The sequence below is a fragment of the Cynoglossus semilaevis genome, chromosome 2 (assembly GCF_000523025.1).
Source record: "Cynoglossus semilaevis isolate Cse_v1.0 chromosome 2, Cse_v1.0, whole genome shotgun sequence".
NCBI lineage: Eukaryota > Metazoa > Chordata > Actinopteri > Pleuronectiformes > Cynoglossidae > Cynoglossus > Cynoglossus semilaevis.
Window position 1 is genome coordinate 10,983,692 of NC_024308.1, and position 19,588 is coordinate 11,003,279.

At 41.3% G+C, this 19,588-nt stretch overlaps 1 long non-coding RNA gene across 6 annotated transcripts; it reads right to left on the reverse strand.

The window, feature by feature from the left end:
* Positions 1-569: 569 nt before the first annotated feature.
* LOC103399517 (uncharacterized) lies at positions 570-18,963 on the reverse strand. Of its 6 annotated transcripts, XR_003049245.1 has the most exons (9): positions 16,706-18,963; positions 16,071-16,175; positions 5,410-5,482; positions 5,189-5,269; positions 2,842-2,974; positions 2,663-2,732; positions 2,068-2,380; positions 1,689-1,750; positions 572-1,598 (listed from the first exon to the last, which is right to left on the reverse strand). It is a non-coding gene; the product is annotated as an uncharacterized LOC103399517 (long non-coding RNA). The 6 variants fall into 6 exon arrangements; XR_003049244.1 differs by having other exon boundaries at positions 571-1,598; positions 5,189-5,482; XR_001761259.2 differs by lacking the exon at positions 5,410-5,482 and having other exon boundaries at positions 574-1,598.
* Between the last annotated feature and the right edge of the window lie 625 nt (positions 18,964-19,588).

Here is a 19,588-nt window from a genome sequence, read left to right on the forward strand (position 1 = left end):
TAGCCTTACTATAGTCTTACTATCACAAAAAAAGTTAGAAATGCCTTAAAATATAAGTTTATGTCCCAAAGTAGACTGACTAAAAAAATAGGGTTGGGCTAAACAATTTATAAAAAATATGTGAATATGAGAAACATGCACAAAATGTGCATGGTAAAAAATTATGATGAAAATTGTTGGAAAAAAAAAACTTTTTCTTTTCTGCATTTTTCTCATCAAAATACAGCATTTTGGGATTTTTTTACAAATTTTTTTTTTGTAAATGTTTTGACAAAATTCTAGTTTCGCATTACATGTTCGTCAGAAGGAAAAAGATCTATGAAAGTTTTTGAAAAATTCCTATTGTTCATTTGATTAGATGGTAAAAAATGACGACGAAAATCTTTGGGAAAAAAAAAATCAACATATACTTTTCTGCAGGTTTATCATCAAATTAAAGAATTTTGAGATTTTTTTCTAAAATCTTAAGCATGAATATGGGCTTATCCACATATTTTAAGGCAAGTGAGATATACAACAACATTTATACTAGAAATAAAACCAAAAACAGTGTTGACTTTTTAAAAGTACATTTTTGTTAAACAAAAATGTTTTAGCAATTATATGTCAAATTATTTGATATTTCAAATTAATATCTATTAATGTGAGGTGAATTACTTATTGATATATTAATAACTGCCTCTAGCACTGAAATACTTTGCATCAGAATTTAATACAAAATTAAAAAATAATAAAATAATTAATAAATACAGTGGACACCCAAGATATGAGTCTAATCCGTTCCACAGCAGCATTTGTATCTCGATCGAATTTTCCCCATTAAAAAATAAATAAAAAAGAATTAAATAGTTCCAGCCCCACAGAAACATACTATTAATTAATTAATTATATAAAACGTAGATATAAACAAATATATTTGTGTCGGGGCCACTAAGGTAGGAGAAGGATTTCTTTTTTAATAAACACTAAAAGTTGGTGACCAACTCAGCAGCTGCTTTGGCATCAGAGCTCGCGGCTTCCCCATGTCGTACGACTGAATGGACGGCAGCCCTAGGTTGAGCCACTGGTAACTAGATATTTCCTTGTATCAGGAGAAAAATCTTGCAATAGTTGCAGACTTGTAACATATAATAGTCGTGTTTCGGGAAGCTCGTATCTCGGGGTTCCAGTATATTAAGAACATTTAAAAACAAATACATAGTGAAAAAGTGCATTCCAAGTTACAAAAATATATAAATAATGCACTATAATAATATAATATAAAAATATAATAATGATACGTTACTTTCAAACATTTCTATGTAAAAAAACAATCTGGTAAAGTTTATTCCTCACCAATACAAAAAATAAAATACATACATGAAATAAAAATAAAATTATGGACAACTGACATAAGTTAGTGCTGTTCCCAACTTCTTCATGTTCATATTTCCATGGATTATGTGTAACATACTGTGTATTGGCTAAAATTCTGTGGATACGATGTTGGTATCAAGTCATGTCAAAGTTTTCCCAATTATACCGATGCTCCTTGAACGCAGCACTCACGTGAAGGTCCTTCAGGTCTCTTGTCTTGGAGTGGAACCCACACTGCGGTGCTGACAAAAAAAAAAAAACAGTTTCCTCAGTCTCCTAAAACACTGTACAGTATTTATTATCAGGGAAATTCATGATGATATCTGACTTACCGGAATGACATCATCATTTCCTGATATCAGGAAGATTAATATATGCCTTTAAAAAAACAAGTCTGAAAAAAAAACATCATTAAAGTCAGAATTTCACAAAGAAGCAAAAAATAGAAGTGCATTTCTGTAAAGAAAAAGTCTTAACAGCTGAATTTTGTAACATTCTCAGCAAAATTCCAGCTGGTATAGTTTAAGTCTTGTTGCTGTTTGTTGTTGTGCTTTAACTCCTTCTCCTCTTCCCCTTTCAGATGTCATCATCATCATCATCATCATCATCACCCCTCCACCCCCTAGAATTCCAGAATTCATTCATCCAGGCTCCGACCATACAGGAACCATGACACAGGTGCAGCTAGCCTGTCTCTGAGGAGAACCACACCTCAGACTCCCGGACCATCAGCACCGGCTCTCTGCAGGGCTGTACCTCGAGCCATCAGAACGTCAAGCTCCTAAAGTTTGCGGATGATACCACCCTCATTAGACTCATCTCTGAAGGGGATGAGTCATCGTGCAGATGGGAGATGGACCACCTGGTGTAGACGAGCTCGATGCCCCAAAAACAGTGGAGATGATAGTGGACTTCAGGACGAGCCCAGCCCCATCACCCTGGATGATTCTCCTCTGGATACTGTGGAGCACTTCTGCTTCCTGGGAACCATCATCGGCAGCTAAAGTTGAGAGCAGTTGTCGCCCTATCATGTTAAAGTGTGAGTTGGTTATAGAGGACACGTTAAAACACCCTGTTCTGTTGTCCCCAGTCTGGCTGATAATAAAGACTTCCAGAAACTTCCCTGTTTCTGTCTCTGTTTACCTCTGCTGCGGACAAGCACAAAGTGAAGGGAGTTAGCCCCGGAGCTAATGTTAGCTTAAGCCGTGGAGCGATCACCAACCATTTAGTGGGTGGGGCTTATATTCAGGTGCACTTAATAGTCTGGAATTTACAGTATTCATTATAACTGGTCTGGTTCACCTACCTTAGGGGCTACAGTGATGCAGTGGTCAGACTACTCCCTGTCATCTAGAAGGTTCAAGGTTTGATTCCACCTAGAATAAGCATTTGGTGTAAAAAAAAAAAAAAGAAACAGAAATTTAGGGATTTCATATAATTTCAATAAAAATATTCTCTTGATTTTCAGTTGCTTTTTATACCAACCCTCATGAGGTTTTTCATTCAACTTAAACCTGTTGTTTTGACAACAGTAAATGCAGGACTGGTCATTCCGAGGACCTGCTCAGCGTCAGGACTCCGTGCCGACACCGCCTCCTCCCTGAGGTGTGTGTTTCATCTGGACGACATGTGTGAAGCAGAGAAAGGCAGCGCTGTGTCTCTGAGGTGGACTCCACCACAGCCCACCTCAGAGACACAGGTGTTTCTGCTCAGGTGGCAGTTGGTGAAGGTCAGCCGTGAACACACACACACACACACACACACACATTACTCAGCTCCTCAGTTCACTGCTCCCAAAAATAACAGCTGTGACCAGGGAGGGGCGGGGCCTCCTCGTCCTCCTGCTCCTCTCCTTTCATATTCAGTTTTCTTTAATGCTCAATAAACATTGACCGTATTTTGGTTCTGCAGAATTCCTTAGTGAAGCCCCGGACTTTGACAGAGCAGAGCAGGATTTTTAAATCTTTTTGTCCAACAAGCCAAACGATGTGGTTTCATCTACAGTCATTATTCACCAAACATCTTTGATATAACACACAGGATCTTTCTGAGCAAACTTTACTTCTGGACCAAATTCATTTCCCTGCTTCACACAAAGGGACTTCAGTGGTCCACACTGGCATCTACTGACATCTGGTCCTCACAAATCTGGGCCACAAGGGTCTGGCTGACCTATGGCCCACATCCAGGATAATAAAAAAACCCAAATGTGAACCACATTAGTCTTTGCCATAGATAGACTGGACCTTATGTTGTTTCCCAAAGGTCGACCTGTTCCTTTAAAGTCCGTTTCCCAAACAGCCGTGACATGAAACAGAAGTCAATGAGGAACAAGACGCTGCCTGTTCTGAAACCAGTGATTATGTCATGGCTTATTATAGACCAGCCTGTGTCAGCAGGAGCTATTTTTAGTCCCTGGACTGTTGGTGTGGAGGGTGTGTGTTTGTGTTTGTGTTTGTGTTCAGCTGAGGCGGAGGTGGGGGAGTGTGTGGTCGGGCTGCTCCACACAACCTGCTGAGTAACGATGATAAAGATAGATCTGACCTATCAGGTGCCATCAACGGCTCCTTGTCGACCCGTGTCACACACACTGACACACACGCGTGTTCAATGCAGGTCATTGTGCTGCAGGGTGGGGCCGTGCACTCCTACACCAACACACAAGCAGGAAACACAGAGCACAGAGCACAGACCTGACCAAGTGAAAATGTGTTTGTTCAGTCAAAACTCCAATTAAAGCTGCTTGGAAGACAACACTGAGTGGGCTGGAAAAACCCCTGCTGTGGGTTGGGGTCAAGACTCCCAAACTAATGGAGAGATGGAGTTTGGGGCTGAGGGTGGACTCCTGTGTTTTAGCACAAAAATATTTTAAATATATAAATATAAAAAAAATGAATAAAGTAAAACCAACCAAAACGTCTGAAGCCCTTTCAGTACCATGAGGGTTCCCAGATGAGGACGCTGTTCCTACTGTTACAGTGGACAACACACTGGTCAGGCCCAGTTATGGGCCACACAACCTCTTACATCTGGTGTCCTAACTGTGGAGAGACTACAACTGATTAATTCCTGGATTCCATAAAAGTGACGAGAGTGAGCGGACGGACGGAACTCTGTGTCCGTGGTTGGACATTTCTTTCAGAAAGTCCATTTGGAGCGTTGGTGTTAAACCTTGATCCAAAGTCATTCACTAACATTTCTTTCTACTGTTCGTTTCAGATGGAAGGGTTCTGAACTCAAGCACTTCACTCTCCATGATCCAGCTGTCATTGTCTTGAGCGGCTGAGCTCTAATCAAAGCCAGGTGTCAGCTGGGTCTGTCACACATTCATCGACAGTGAACTCCTCCCTCTGAAGCGTCCGCAGCTCTGAGCGTCTCCACGTCTTGATCCTCGGCTGCTGCTTTAATCAACACTAAAATAACAGAGCTGACACTCAGGGCCATGTCCTCCATCTCTACATGACTCAACCTGCTGCTTCATTACTGCCAAGGTCGACTCACTCTTTATATGCATGATTTTACTGCACGAGCCGACACACGCGCCTTCACCTCTGCAGCGTAAGCGACGATCAAGGCCGCGAAAACGTCACAGGGTTTGTTTTTCTTTGACTCTATGTTTGGGATCATTTTTATTTGTTAGACAGTGACAGATTATGACTGAAAGTCACCGGAGCAACAATATGATTTATTGTGATATATTGCAGTACTATACACACAACAATATATTGAGTTTTTTTCCCCAATATTTCATCAATATTTTCTTACTGCTGTTACATTTGTTCAGATGCATCAGTGGTGGTTGGCCCTCGGCTGTTTTTACATCAACACATACCTGCAGTAAAAGCTGAAAGTCTCTGTGCTGCACAGACCAAGTCCAGCACCTTTCCCCAAAGACAACTTCAACTCCACCTTCCTGTGAAAGTTGTGGGAGTGAGAAAGAAGAGGTGGAGAAACAGAAATGAAGTCAGGATTACAACCAAGTCATTCAGGCCAGAGTCAGAACAACAAGATCCTTCATGGTTAAAAGTAGAAGGAAAAACAAGGTGAAGTGACCACAGGGAGGTCGGATCGTAGAGAGACGGACGTAGACTGAAGGTGGCAGCTGTTCCAGTGTGGAGGGTTTGGCCTTGAAGAAGAAGAGAGACAAACATGGTCCATAGTAAAATAAACTCTTACACCACGTACTATCAAAAATCATCATCATCATCATCATCATTTGATCTTCATTGATTCCACACTAAGGAAGTTCTAGTGTAAACAGCAGTTCTGCCCCCCCACTCCTCCACCCCACAGGTATGTGGTTCCTCTGAGAATCAACCCACTACTACCTGCTCTCTGTTTCAGAAGCGGACGAGCTAACCGCTAGACTACAGTGACATTAGCATGTCGCTAATATTCAACTCTCAGTGACAGGTTTCTAGCAGATAATCAGTAACCCACTGAAATAGTTTCATTTCTTGGATTGAATTTAGAACAGAATATAAAGGGCAGGGAAGTCAAGACTCTGTACAGGATACTGTAGTAGTACTGTACTGAAAAACACAAAAACACAACACACCACTGACCACAGGAGTTCCAGTTCAGCTGTAGTGGAAAATATACAAAAAAGATTCAATAAAAGATGCTAAGGAAAAGAATCCTGAAAAATCCTTCAAAAAAGATTCAATAAAAGATGCTAAGATTCAAAAAAAAGATGCCACCCACACAGAGAAGACAACTTTTCTCCCCTAACTTTTGACAGCTGTTACCAAAACAGGACGAAGAACACTTTCCTCCTCCTGCTCATCTTCACTTTCTCCATTTGAGATGAGAGGATGGCAGACTTACTCCTGATTCTTTTGATTGAGGTCTTCACTGTCACCTAAAACAACTATGAGTGTAAGAAGATATCAATATCCTCCATCAGTGTACTGATGGTTTATGATGACTCTTAGACTACTGTTACACTGGTGAAAATAACTCAATATATGTTGTTGTGACTATAGTGTTGCAGTATATCACAATATAGTCTCAGTGCTTCTGTTTCCTGACACATATCATATCGTTTCACCAGATTGTTGCCGGTACAAAGCCTTAAAAACAACTGAGAAAAGATTTTTAACATTACTATCTAATGTGGAGCTGAAACACCTCAGAGGAAAAGAAAAGACAGAAACCACAGCGGCGTGGTGATGGTTGAAGAATTATTGATATGTGATGACCCGTCTGACCTTTACCCTCCTGCTGACCTTCTGCAGGATGTTTTGGACATTTCTCTAAACATATTGGTTTGAAAAAGTGCCACATCCACAGTTAAAGTCACATCTGGCTCACGTTTCTACTCCGGGACTTATTTGTGGCACCAGAACGTCATATTTCCTGCAGCGGAAAACTACATCACACAGGTAGTAATTACGTTTCCCACAAAATATATAGCATTTAACACAGCAGTGTGTGTGTAAATATCTTTGGAGGAAACAGGTTTGCATCATAAATCCAAACATTTCTACCCCACGGTTCCACACAGTGGCCACACACTGGAACAGATTTAAGATGGTGTAAATGAGCAGGTTCATATTCAGGCCAGCGCTCAGATCAGTTTACATGTCAGTCATCATCTTTCTGTGGCCACCGCTGTAAAAACCTCTAAATATTTTATTCTCTCTCCACAGAGTTTTATAAAAAACTGCTGAGGTTTGGCCTGGAGAGACAGCAAGACAGTCTGATTAGAACCTCACACCTTTAACGCCCCACAGGAGGAGTCCTTACAAGTGCCTGACTATAACCCAGGGTCCCCCCACATCATGTTACGACGGCCCAGCAGTCACCCTCATTATCCAGCAGTCCTGCCACACACACTGTCAGACAGAGGGAGGCAGTGCCACCAGCATCACTGCCAAGATGTGTTTACAGCTGCTGTCACAGCCTGACGACACACTGAAGAGGAAAACCATGTGAAATGATCTGCAGTAAGTGATATGTCATGGAGTACTTTTTAACAACTTACTTTTCACTGACTGTGGCAGCTATAGAATCAGGGACGACTCTGAGGCCACCAGCAGGTCTGCTGTTGTACTGCAGTTTTATAGACCACCCATACTTCTGACACTTAACCATGATGACAGTTTGACTACAATTACATTGTTGAAAAAAACCCCTCAATATATCGTCGTGTCTATACTATCACAGTATATCACAGTATATCACAGTATATCACAGTCTATCACAGTATATCGGATCGTTGCCCCTGTATGGTGATACATATCAACAGACTGTTGTGAATACACAGCCCCAGTAAGAACTAAATAAATGTCTTCTGTCTCTTCACCAACTCTTTAATAAACACCTGACCGTGGTACATCCAGGGGGAGACACGTCCTTCTTCTACATTTCTCCGAAAGCTGCCAGATTCTGGATCTGGTCTGTGACAGACTTCATCTGAAGCTGATGGATGTTCAGACTGGTTTGTTTTTATAACTCTGATGAAGATGTCATGTGTAGAGCCAGTTTATGAAGCCAGGTTGGTGGACTTCTCTCAGCCATGTTCCCAGGTCTTGGTGGACCACTGGTGGACTCCTACAGACAGATGCTGGGACGGACAAGGACGCTGACCTCTTCTGAAGCTTCCAGATGTTGCACTGACTAATTGGTGGGCAAACCACTGGACCAGTCTGAAGACCGACAGATGTTCAGACAGGTCTTTGTCTGATCTTCTGTGGAACTACAGCCAGTTCCTAGACTTCTCTGAGGTCAACAGATGATCTCAACTTCTAACTTCTACTACAGATATAATATTACGAGCCATATTTTGCTGGACCAAGTAGAGAAGTAAAAAGTTTTTCTCCTGGTACAGAATCCTCACTCAGTTTTTATATTTCTGTCTAAGTGACAATAAATACATTGGCATTTCCCCCTGAAGAAGCACTGAAGGCATGAGATCATTGTTGAAACATCAAATCTCTGAGTCTGTCTCACCAAGACACGGAGCAGAACAACAGCTCAGTGTTTGGCACTCGTCTCCACAGCGGTCCTAATTAGTGTCTGGGTCTCCTGTAGACCAGAAGGTGTGGAACAGACGCAGCGGGCCAGTAGTGATGACAGCCACCTGCTTCAGGCTTCAGCTCAGTCATCTGTTTAAAAACAGCTTCATATCAAAGCACCACACCGTCTCACGTCTCCATTCATGCACCAGCTCTGGCGTCTGCGTGCTTCAGGTTTTAATTATCTCCTGTGAGAGTGAAGCAGTCGTGCTTTCGGCTCATTAGGTCTGTCAGCGGGGACGAGCTGTAACCTGCAATAACCTCCGCCGTCTCCTCTCGCCTGACACTTACGCCACCTATCTGCCCTCACACTCATCAATTTCTTTTTTATTTTTATACAGTTTATTACAGCAGAGGTCTTCTCCAGGGGTCTGTGAGCCCTAAGGGCCCCAGGCCCCAGGAGGGTACAAGAGGATCCATTTTTTTGATACAATTTAGCACAGTGCTCAAAAGGTTATGTCCAGGCTAAAGAAACACAGATGTTGTTCTGATCCGTTGAACTCTTTGTGTTTAATGTGTCTGTTAAAGGTCAATAATGGAGTGACTTCAACTTTGTTGTGCAGTTAGTTAAAAATGGCACTAATGTTAGCACACTTTCACTAAAGCTCAAACAATCTTGGAGTATTTCAAACCAATCATTTCTGTCCTCTGTACTTCAGAGTACCCAGCAGCAGCAGTGTCAACATATATGGAAAGATATCAGCAGTGTTTCTATTGGTCGGTTAAATGCCCCGGTCTAATCCTGGACTATCAAACGTCTTTATCATGTTTGATGATTCGTTTTGAGGACAGCATTTTTCTACCATCAACATCTCATTTAACATCTGCTGCGTGAGCTTGTTAGGACGGAGGTTCTGGTTTCACAACATCTTTTTCTGCTGCTCAAAATCCTTTAATCCTCTCATCTTCTGTGTCTCATCGTAAAAAAATACCAGTTATTTTCAGGATTTGACAAACGCAAGAGTCAAACTCCGGTCATCAGTTCCACAACAGCGGGGAACCGGGGGAGCCGCGAGAGTGAATCTGATCTGCTGTGTTTCATTTCATCTCCTCACACATGCACACACACACACATACACACAGAGAATATTCCGACACCAAGGAAGAGAAAAAAGCCTCTGTGGATGCTGTGAATGCTGGGTTCATGTAGAGGCCACTGAGGTAACGAGAGGAGAGAGAGAGGCAGGGTGTGTTCACAGAATGCTCTCTCTACCCTCCCACCCCCCACCCCGTGTTTCCTCCCCATCCACCGTGCTCTGAAGTCTGGGTGAAGTCCAACACAGACAGACAGCAGCAGCAATTACCAGCCAATGATTGGTACCTGTTGTTGTCGATGATTCACCATAAAAATACCATTTCTCAGGTTATTAAATAGGCCTGTAGCCGCCTGGAGGAGCGCTTTATTGTTGAAGCAGCTGCAGTTAGTCGATGAGCAGCGCCTGCAGCCCCCACTCCATCATTTAATTACTCCTCTGTCAATCAATGGAAAACACATTTTTAGGAAAGCCGATCGATGTACTGTAGAGGGGCGACGGAGCTGACAAAAGGGATTGTTACTTGACTGAGTGACACACACACACACACACACACACACAGAGCTACAGGAAATCAGATTGTATTGATCATAATACAGCTGAATGTGTCTCTGCAGGTTTAGAATCCTGAGACCTGAATAAAGACGTCCAGGATCAGTGACGGACCGACTGTCTCACCCTGTCTCACCCTGTCTCACCCTGTCTAATGAGTTTCACGGAGGTAAAAATGGGATTTGGAGCAGCAGCACCTTAGCTGAGCTGGGTTTAGGTCAGACAAACGTGGACTGTTCATCCGCTGACAGAACAACAACAGCAACAACGGAAACAACAGAAACAACAGAAACAACAAACATCAAGAGGCAACAGGTTTGATCTGCAGCAAAGAAGGAGGAAATACAACTGCTGTGAATAAATAATGAGCAGGGACAGGGGGGGAAATCTTCAATTTGGAATTTTACTCATAGCGTCCAAAAAACAGAAATAAGATACCAGTTAAAAACAGTCTGATAAATTCCAATAAATTAATGTTTTCTTCATTTTCTGTACAAATATTTATGAAGAATTCTGTTTTTTTACCAATAAGAAGAACTTTAATTTTCATCCAGTGTGAATTTAGCTGCAGCTCAGGAAGAACATGTGAAGAACATGTGCTTCAGTTCAGGAGTAGGTCAGGTTTGAAGTGTGATCAGATAATGACATCCAACAGTTCAGCTTTTAAAGAGTCTGTGTGGAATCGAACTACAGGGCAGGTCATTAAACAGCAGTGAAAAAAGGAGATGAGAGAATGAAGGGGAGGAGGAGGAAAGGTTAAAGACAAAGAAGTGATGTCACACACAAGACCTTTCTGATAATCATCGACACATACGCACCCCCACCCCCTCAACACACACACACACACAGACTGCGGACTCATCTGTCAGTGGATGGAGGAACGAGGAGGGTGTAATGACTCTGTAACCATTATGAAGGCTGTAGATGAATTGACCTCAGCGTGGAAATTGATCCCACGATGACAGATCATGTGACTCCACACATGTGTGCATGCATTAGCACGTGTGTGTGTGCACACAGGCAGTGTGTAAATGCAGGAAACTCCTCTGCTCTGTCAGTGACTGTGATAAGGATAAAGGACAGTGTTTTAGGGGAAGGTGGAGACTGGACAGGGGGACAAGGGAAGGTGGACACTGGACCTGTCCCACAGTGAGACCAGGCCACAACAGAGCAACAGAAGGCTGCTGATGTTGCTACTGCTACTACCCACTGCATCATCATCATCATCATCATCATCATCATCATCATCAGCTGCAGCAGTGAGCTGTCATGACTGAGGCAGGGACACAGACTGACGGACATCATTTGTCTAAACATCGTCTGATCAGGGATCACAGCAAACTCTGACAACTAGTAAAGTTCAAAGGCCACCAACCAACCAGTGGGGTCAGAGGTCACCTTATATAGTGTTTAATCAGTATATATTTTTTGATTTTCTTAGTCACTGCTGTTCGGTCATTTCTGTAACATCTGTAAATTTGGGTCTTTATTCATTTATTTTTTAGCAGCCTAATGAAGATTTTGCCAAGCTGGGAATTGTGGGTAAATGTTGGTAAATAATCCAGTAGTTCATCCGTCATGTCACCGGTAAAAACATGTTCTAGAAGAACTCGTACTTGAGTTCCCAAACATTCAGCCCTGGTCCTACAGACTCCAACCCAACAAAGTTCTTCTCACTGCAGCAGCTCATAAATTCAGGCCATTAAATAAATATGGGCTGAAGGATTCAAACTTTATAAGAGTTTAATTAAATCTTTGAAAAGTCCAGCTAATAAGCCCAAATTTAACAGAATATTATCAGCCCCAGAACTGAGAACATAAATACTGTATGTTCTTCTCATCTGTTCTGACTCACCACAGGTTTATATCCAGAACATTTTTATTTTCCTCAGCCCAGGACTTAACATGAATAATAACGAGACCAATTTAATAAGTCTTGGTCCTGGGGGCCAAAGATTTTAAATCTTATTTGGGTCTTGGCCTCAAAAAAACTTTTCCAACCGTTAGCTTCAAATCCCTCAGCCGGGGCTTGTATTTTTTATATATTATTTTCAGCAGCCTTGTGCTCTCTGCTGCTCAACAAAAGTTGATTCACTTTTTGAAGGTCTCAGAATAAATAAGCCAAATCCACTTGACAGGTTTCCCTTTGAGGAACCAATTACTCTGAATTCATTACTGCTGCCCAAAATTATCCAGAATATTTTATCAGAGCTGGAGTCGGTGCTGCTCCCAGGGACGAGGCTCAACCCGAGCACGAAGGATAATCACTGTGTTTTTTACATGTAACAGAAAGCCCATCATTGAAAATTAGAAATAAAGCCTGAAGAGGTGAATTTGCCCAGTCCATCAAAAGCAGCTGACAAGTGTGTTGGAGAGAGAAGCAGTGACTGAAGAAGAAACAGAATGTTTGAGTTGGACGTGGAGAGAGGAATCACCTGAACTAACCACCGTCACTACAGCATTTAGGCTGGAAGAAAACATCCATTCACTGAAATATCACATTATCATGATATTTACCGTATCAATCTCCTCCATCAGTGTACTGATTTTTTTTATCACCAATTCCCAGTCAAATATTCCTGGTGTTGGTTCATTGATTCCAAATGTAGATCCCTCTGTTCCAATGTTAGTAACCTGATGTTCAGATGGAACAGCAGCAGAGTCTTTACTATGATGACACTTTGACTACAGTTACATTGGGGGGAAAAAACTTAATATATCGTCGTGTCTGTAGTATCGCAGTATATTGAAATATATCATATTCATGGTACGTATCGTATCATCAGGCTCTTGCCAACATCTACTCAACCTTCAGACACTGCATCAGAGATTTGGATGTTCATGTAGTGATAAATTGATTATCTCATAGGTCAGCTGATCAATTAAGTGATCGATGAGCCGATGCTTAAATTGATTTGTGGTTAATCTAATCACCTGATGTTGACCTGTGGTGCAGTGAAGGTGTCCTTGGCTTCATCTACAACGTGAAGAGTTGTTTCAGTGACCCAACTATCCATCAGATGTGATGGTGTTTTTTTATTTTATTTTAGTACAGAATACTATAGGTTTGTAGTAGCTCTGAGAACAGAGGGAACTCAGGGATCAGTGCAGCTAACAGAGTCCTGACTCTGGGGGACTGGAGCTGTGACTGATCTGACTCAGCTGTTTAATTAATAATTAATGACCTACAGAGGTCTGATCAGTGGGTCACAACTTGGTTCTGACTGACTACATCCATCATCCAAATCACTGGTTTTATATATAAAATATATATTTGTACATAAATATATGTGAGTGTTTATTATTTTAAAAGTAGTCTTTCTAAATACAAAGCTTCAAATATGAGCGTGTGCAAAAGAAACAAGCAACAGTTATTCCTTATTTTAAACACACACTCAGGTGTATACTTCTCAGGCCTCGAGTATTCCCATAAGTACTCTGTATTTGGAAAAACACAAACAAACACAAACTGCATGTTAATGATGAAACTCTGCAATAATTAAACATAGTGAGAAGTAATTAAACACACACACAGATTTGAACAGTGTTCCTCCTGTGTCCACTCTACCACCCACTCACACACACACACACACACACACACACACACACTCACTTAATCATTATAAATGTGTGTGAAAGAGCCGTCCCGGATGCTGGTCTCCATTCCTGCAGTTTAAATATATACATATTAGCACATGAATAATTAACACCTTCATTTCACAGCTGTCTCTTCTCTGGGGGACAGAAGGAGGAGGAGGAGGAGGAGGATGAAGAGGAGGAGCAGTGTCCTGCTGTCTCTGCAGGTCCAGTGGAGAACGGACCACAGTCTGGTTCTTTGGTGCAGGATCGTGCATTTAACAAACTATTTTATGTGTTTTTATCAAAGTTTAGCTGTATTTTGAATAGGGGTGTGGTTTTTTTTACTTCAGGTTTCTAGAATCCAGACAATTGTTTTTAGCCTTATTCAGATTCAGGTTCATATTAGGAAAATATTTTTATCCCATTGAGACTCTGGGTCTAAAATATTTCATTTTTATTTATATTTTTGTCACACCTGGTGCTGTCAAAATGTATTGTTAAACATATTTGTGAAATTATTCAGATTTAATTATTTGAAGTATTCAACACACGGGCAGAATAACAAAAACGGAACATTACCTCCATTATTCCATCCACTTATCACTGCTGCTACAAACTCCTACCCTAAGACTCCCCTCTAGACTTAAACTCTACCTCAGAGAATGTACGTGTGCAGTACGTTTCACTCTGCTCAGGCCTCGCTGTGAGGAAGGTCACAGTTGGCAGGATCATTTCTCACACTTCTCAGGTTCTTGTTCCCAAATTTAAAAAACCTTCTCTATGTATTTGTGCCTGCGGAGCAGGGAGTGTGTCCAAGGACTGGAGCAGCAGACAGCTTTCTACTGCAGGGTCAACTCCAGCAGCAACAGGACAAGGACGAACAGCAGCAGAAACACAGAAACAGCAGTTAAAAAAAGGTGGTTCCAGTTTGTAGGATTGTTCCTGAAGGAAACAGATATTTATTTAAATGTATCCTTCATTAAGTTGACCAGTTCCTTATCATCTTATCAAGACGAAAATCAACCAATTGGAGGACATATGGAGGATTAAAGTTTGGTTGTTTTTTTTTTAAGTTGAGACAGCAACACTCCAACCTATAACTCTGACCAGGACTCCAGTATTCAACCTGAAACCTCTGTGGGTCATTAATTTAATCAGCAGAGGTGCTGAGAACAGCCGAGTCAGATCAGTCACAGCTCCAGTCCCCCAGAGTCAGGACTCTGTTAGCTGCAGCCTGGAGATGCACTGATCCCTGAGTTCCCTCTGTTCAAAGACACACTGGAAGTACAACAGCAAAATATGTGCAAACAAAGATAATCAAAAGTCAAAACAGTCTCAAGCAGAGAAGCTTGGATTCAGCCTGTTCAGCTGGGGCGTGTTATTTTTCCAGGGTTTTGAAAACTTTGGGAACGTGAAGCCTTTTTTTCTCTCTTCATTTTACACGTTGCAACTGAGGGGTTTGTAGAGCAGGAGAGAGGGAAAAACAAAGAACAAAGGCAGAAGTTGAAAGCAGAGCTTGCACAGTGGATCTGAGTGAACGTTGTGAGGAGGGAAAAGTGAGGGGAAGAAATAAATGGGGGGGTGAGAGAGAGAGGAGGGGGCTGCTTCAGCTGTGAGAGCTTCATCCAACAAAATCACACGCATTCACCCTCCATCTTCTCATCTTTTTTGACAGCATCACCAAATCCTCAGGAGAAGCAGATCTAATATTCTGTATAATCTGACGATGGCAGGGCCAGAAAACCCCCAAAATAACCTGACATACCAACACACAGGTCCTCTGAAATCCCAGAACATGCATCATGTGTCACAGCAGTCACACAGTCATTACACAAATAGGAGTCCACTGTACATACTGTATCCTGTGAAGCCAGGCTTGGATCACAGTGAACAGTCTGTTATCGACTAAAGAATTAGAGAAAAATCGGAGCAACAGTTTCTGTCTTTTTAACTCAGATCTGTTATTTAGTGTAAGTACAGCAAATACATGAGTATAATTTGAACTTTGACAAATAAAGGATAGGAGAGACAGAGACAGAGTACGACTGTGTCCTAAAGTGTACATTCAACAGATCACTGTCTGAGCTGATGATGAGCCTCCACCACTGACCACTCTCTGATCCACTCATCATGAAACCAGGCCACTCTGTGAAGCTCATCTGCATACAGACAGCAGCCAACACTCCTCAGCACCGAGGCTCCTCCTGAGAGCTGTGGCCTCCTTTTAGATCAAGCAAAGTGCTTCACTCTGTAACAGCACATCTCAACATGTCGCTGCCTCAATTATTCTCTTTACTTTATGGTCTGTCACTCTAACAAAAATCCAAGTCTGTGATAATAATGATCTACTCTGTCATGTGAGCACAGCTTTGTCCACGAACAAGTACACAATGATTACATCCCAGCAGGGATCAGAGAACAGAGAAGAAATCATTTTCATTCCAAATGATTGAATTATTGTCTTTACAGAGTGAGTCCCAGAGGAGACAATGAACAAAGGAAATTCAGAAAATCACAAAACAAAACCTACTGACACAGGTGGACGTGACAGCCTCTGAACATTTGGGTTGATATGACCTTGGCTATCAGGAAACTACAGCGACAAAAACATCAGCTCCTGAAAGGTTTTTAAATCCTGCAAAGAAAAATATGTAGAAAAAAACATTGTGCAGGTAAAAAGCAGGATTATTACATTCCTGATGCAACAACAACAGAAAAAATAATTTACAAAAATAAATCATCTTTGTTATTAAATAAAATCAAACACAGTGAAATTGGGGTGTTTTAAATAGGGGAAAAGCACAATGTTTTCAGGCAGGTGTAAATATTTCATATATCCCACAATACATCAAAAACAATAACGACTAGAAATAAATAAATAAACAGAGACCTGCCTCTGTTTCTGCGCATGTAAATCTGACTGAGAACAAATTACAATGTTGTTTCACCTGTTTATCAGGATGGAAGGGAGTGTGGGGGGTATAAAAGAACACAGTGGTATGTAGCAGTGTGTTCTTGTGTATGTACATAAAAATATTTAACACTTTATTACTGTCACAACCTGTGGTACTTCAACTACCGTTAACAACTTTTCTGGGATTCATTACAACACACAAACACACACGTGAGTTTTTGAATAATTCCAAAAAAATCTGCAGGACTCACCAGTAGGATGTTGTGCGATGTTAATGCTAATGCGATGTTAGCCACGTGTAGCTGTTGGTCTCGTTTCTTAACCTGTTGGGGTTTTTTTCTTGTTTTGTTTCTTTCATGAGTTCTCACCATTTTACTAACGTTATCTGGAAACAGTTATTTGAATAACGAGAGGATCGGAGGGAAGAGGGAATTCTTTATTTTCATTCCTAGTTTGCTTCTCTGTGTTGCTTCTCAAACTTCCGGTATCATACTGACCAGGTGAGAACACGCCTGCCGATTGGATGACGTCACTCAAGCGTGCGTGCGTGCTAACGACGTGCCAGCGCCGCCGCGGCTAGCAGCTACCCTGGGGGCCGGTTTTATTCTACCTCTTAAATTGGAAAAGCAGGCTTTTTGCAGCTATGTTTAAAAAAAACCCAAGAGATTCGTGTCACGGCCAAGTTTAAAAGTACTTTACTGACCACTGTGTGTAAGAATTAAATTTCATTTCTGGAATCATCGTCCACGTTTGCTATATTTAATTATTCTATGTTTAATATTATTTCAAAATACAATCAGTGGGACTGTGGCGTATTCAGTCATTTGTGTTAAAGGTACTGTAATAACAAAGGCTTTAGGCAGGTGTAATCAGCTACTGTATCCTACAGATTACTAAAGTTACTCTCTGTCAGTACCTGGAAATCAGATTGTTCTGGAAGAACACGTTCAAACGCCCCTAGAAAAACAACTCTGTGTTGACATTCACTTTATAAAGTACTTTTTTTAATAAAACGGTTTCGAAATTAATTTTCAACCCCCGCGGTTGTCTTTGTTTTTCCTACATAAGTTAACTTTTTTTTTTTTTTTACTTTTTCGTCACACATTCTAACAGGTTTACAGATTCTATGTATACTTATTTATTAACATACTTTTCTTGGCTCTCGGGTCCAAGGCAGCTTTTCCCACAGGGACAGTGCAGTATATTCTATTATAAACCAACCAAAGGCTCTGATCACAATTCTGAATAATTGTTTCATGTCTGCTGAAGCCAATTTAAAAATAATTCCTAAATGAATGCCATCAAATGCAGGCACATATTTAAATGAGTGCATTTTTTATCCTGCTTTCTCAGCACAGTCGACTCTAACAACACCGTTTTCTTTGTTATTTCCGAAAAATATGGCCATTTTATTACAAAACGGGCGGCTCCTAATTTGATCAAACACTGCCCTCCTATGGCTTAATTGGGTAATTTACATTCTAATGCCACTAAAGCCCTGCTGGTAATTGAATATGCATTTGTTCTTCCCTTTAGTGAGTGACATTGATGAAGCACAGAGGGTGAGAGTCCGTGTTCGCCACACGAGTGAACAGGGAGGTAATGATGGGGCTGCCAGCTCAGCTGTCCTGGGGAGGAACACACTCACACCAGTGGACAGGCTGGTGATGATGATGATGATCTGGGCCTTCAGGAGGATGGGGAGGATTTACAGTACCAGCAAAAAAGAGGAGACAATTGGAAAAGTCAAAATGTACAGAGAAGAAAAGAACATCAACAGATGACTGGTGACTCAGTGAGTTTGAAACCTTTGAATTTCTACAGAAACGTTTGAAATTCTACAGTACTGTTGTCCTGCAAGTATTTTCTATCTAAGTATTTGAAGTAAATGAAGCAGCAGATCATTTTTCACTGTACTGCACTCACTATTCATGTCCTCATTGAGTTTCACTTACCTTCTGTGCTAACTGGTCTCACCTCTAGTTCACCTCTGCCATCTTACTTTGGTGATCTTCAAGGCTGGGAATGACATTTGACCCCAGGTTAGCATACCAAGTACCCCGTAAGACCTTTGACTCTTGGCTTGTTTTTGTGTTTCAGGTTTTTGTGTGTGTGGTATATCTTGTCAGAAGTTTTCCTCTGCAAACAAACTCTGCTGCTCCTGTCTGATTGAGATGTCAGAGGTAACACAGCTCCTCACCGTCTAATCAGAAGAGGGAGGGGGGTGCAGGGGGACCTTAAAAATGAATGTAGTGATGGAGAAAGAAAAACAGGGAGAGATGGGAAGAGGGGGCATAAGAGAGTAGAGGGAGAGAGAGAGAGTTCAAATCAATAAAGGGTGGAGGAGATGGTGGAGAGCCTGGGTCTATAACGAGCAAAATTGTGATTTAAACACACACACACACAGAATGATAAAGTAACCTCCACCAGAAACTCCAGACCAAAATAAATGAGGAAAAAAGACAGAGATGAAACAAAGAAGAAAACTGAGCAGCGCCCCCTGCAGCTCTTAATCTACACAGGCTAATCTGGAGGTATATATATATATATAGTATATATATATATATATATATATATGCAGTATATGTATTTAAATATATCTACATACATATTATTTGTAGTTGAAAAGCAGCAGACCAACAGACTGGTCACAGAATAAACATAACCAGGAGAGAGAGAGAGAGAGAGAGAGAGAGAGAGAGAGACAGAGATCTGTATTCAGTACAGGAATCCCAGTGTGTATGTTAGCCTCTCTCTCCCTCTCTCTCTCTCCCCTGGGTGTACTATGGCCATGCTGTGAGGACGGGATCTTTTATCTTTGCTGACGACCCAATCAATCAGCTCGACACTGATGGAGACGCAAGGTTCGTGTGCACCAACACACACAAACACGGGCAAATGCACACACACAGCTTTTAACCCCTTCCTACCAGTGTTTTGTTGAGCAACAGCCTCTTTGTTCAGTCGGTCAGGTGGAAGTTCTTTGTCTCTCTACGTCTGTGGATTCACCTGTAAACCACACACACACAGAAAGACAGTTTGAGTTTGTAAGACATATATACTCTATATATATATATATACACATATACTGTAAATACATATATACATATTTGTACATATATGTATATGTGTAT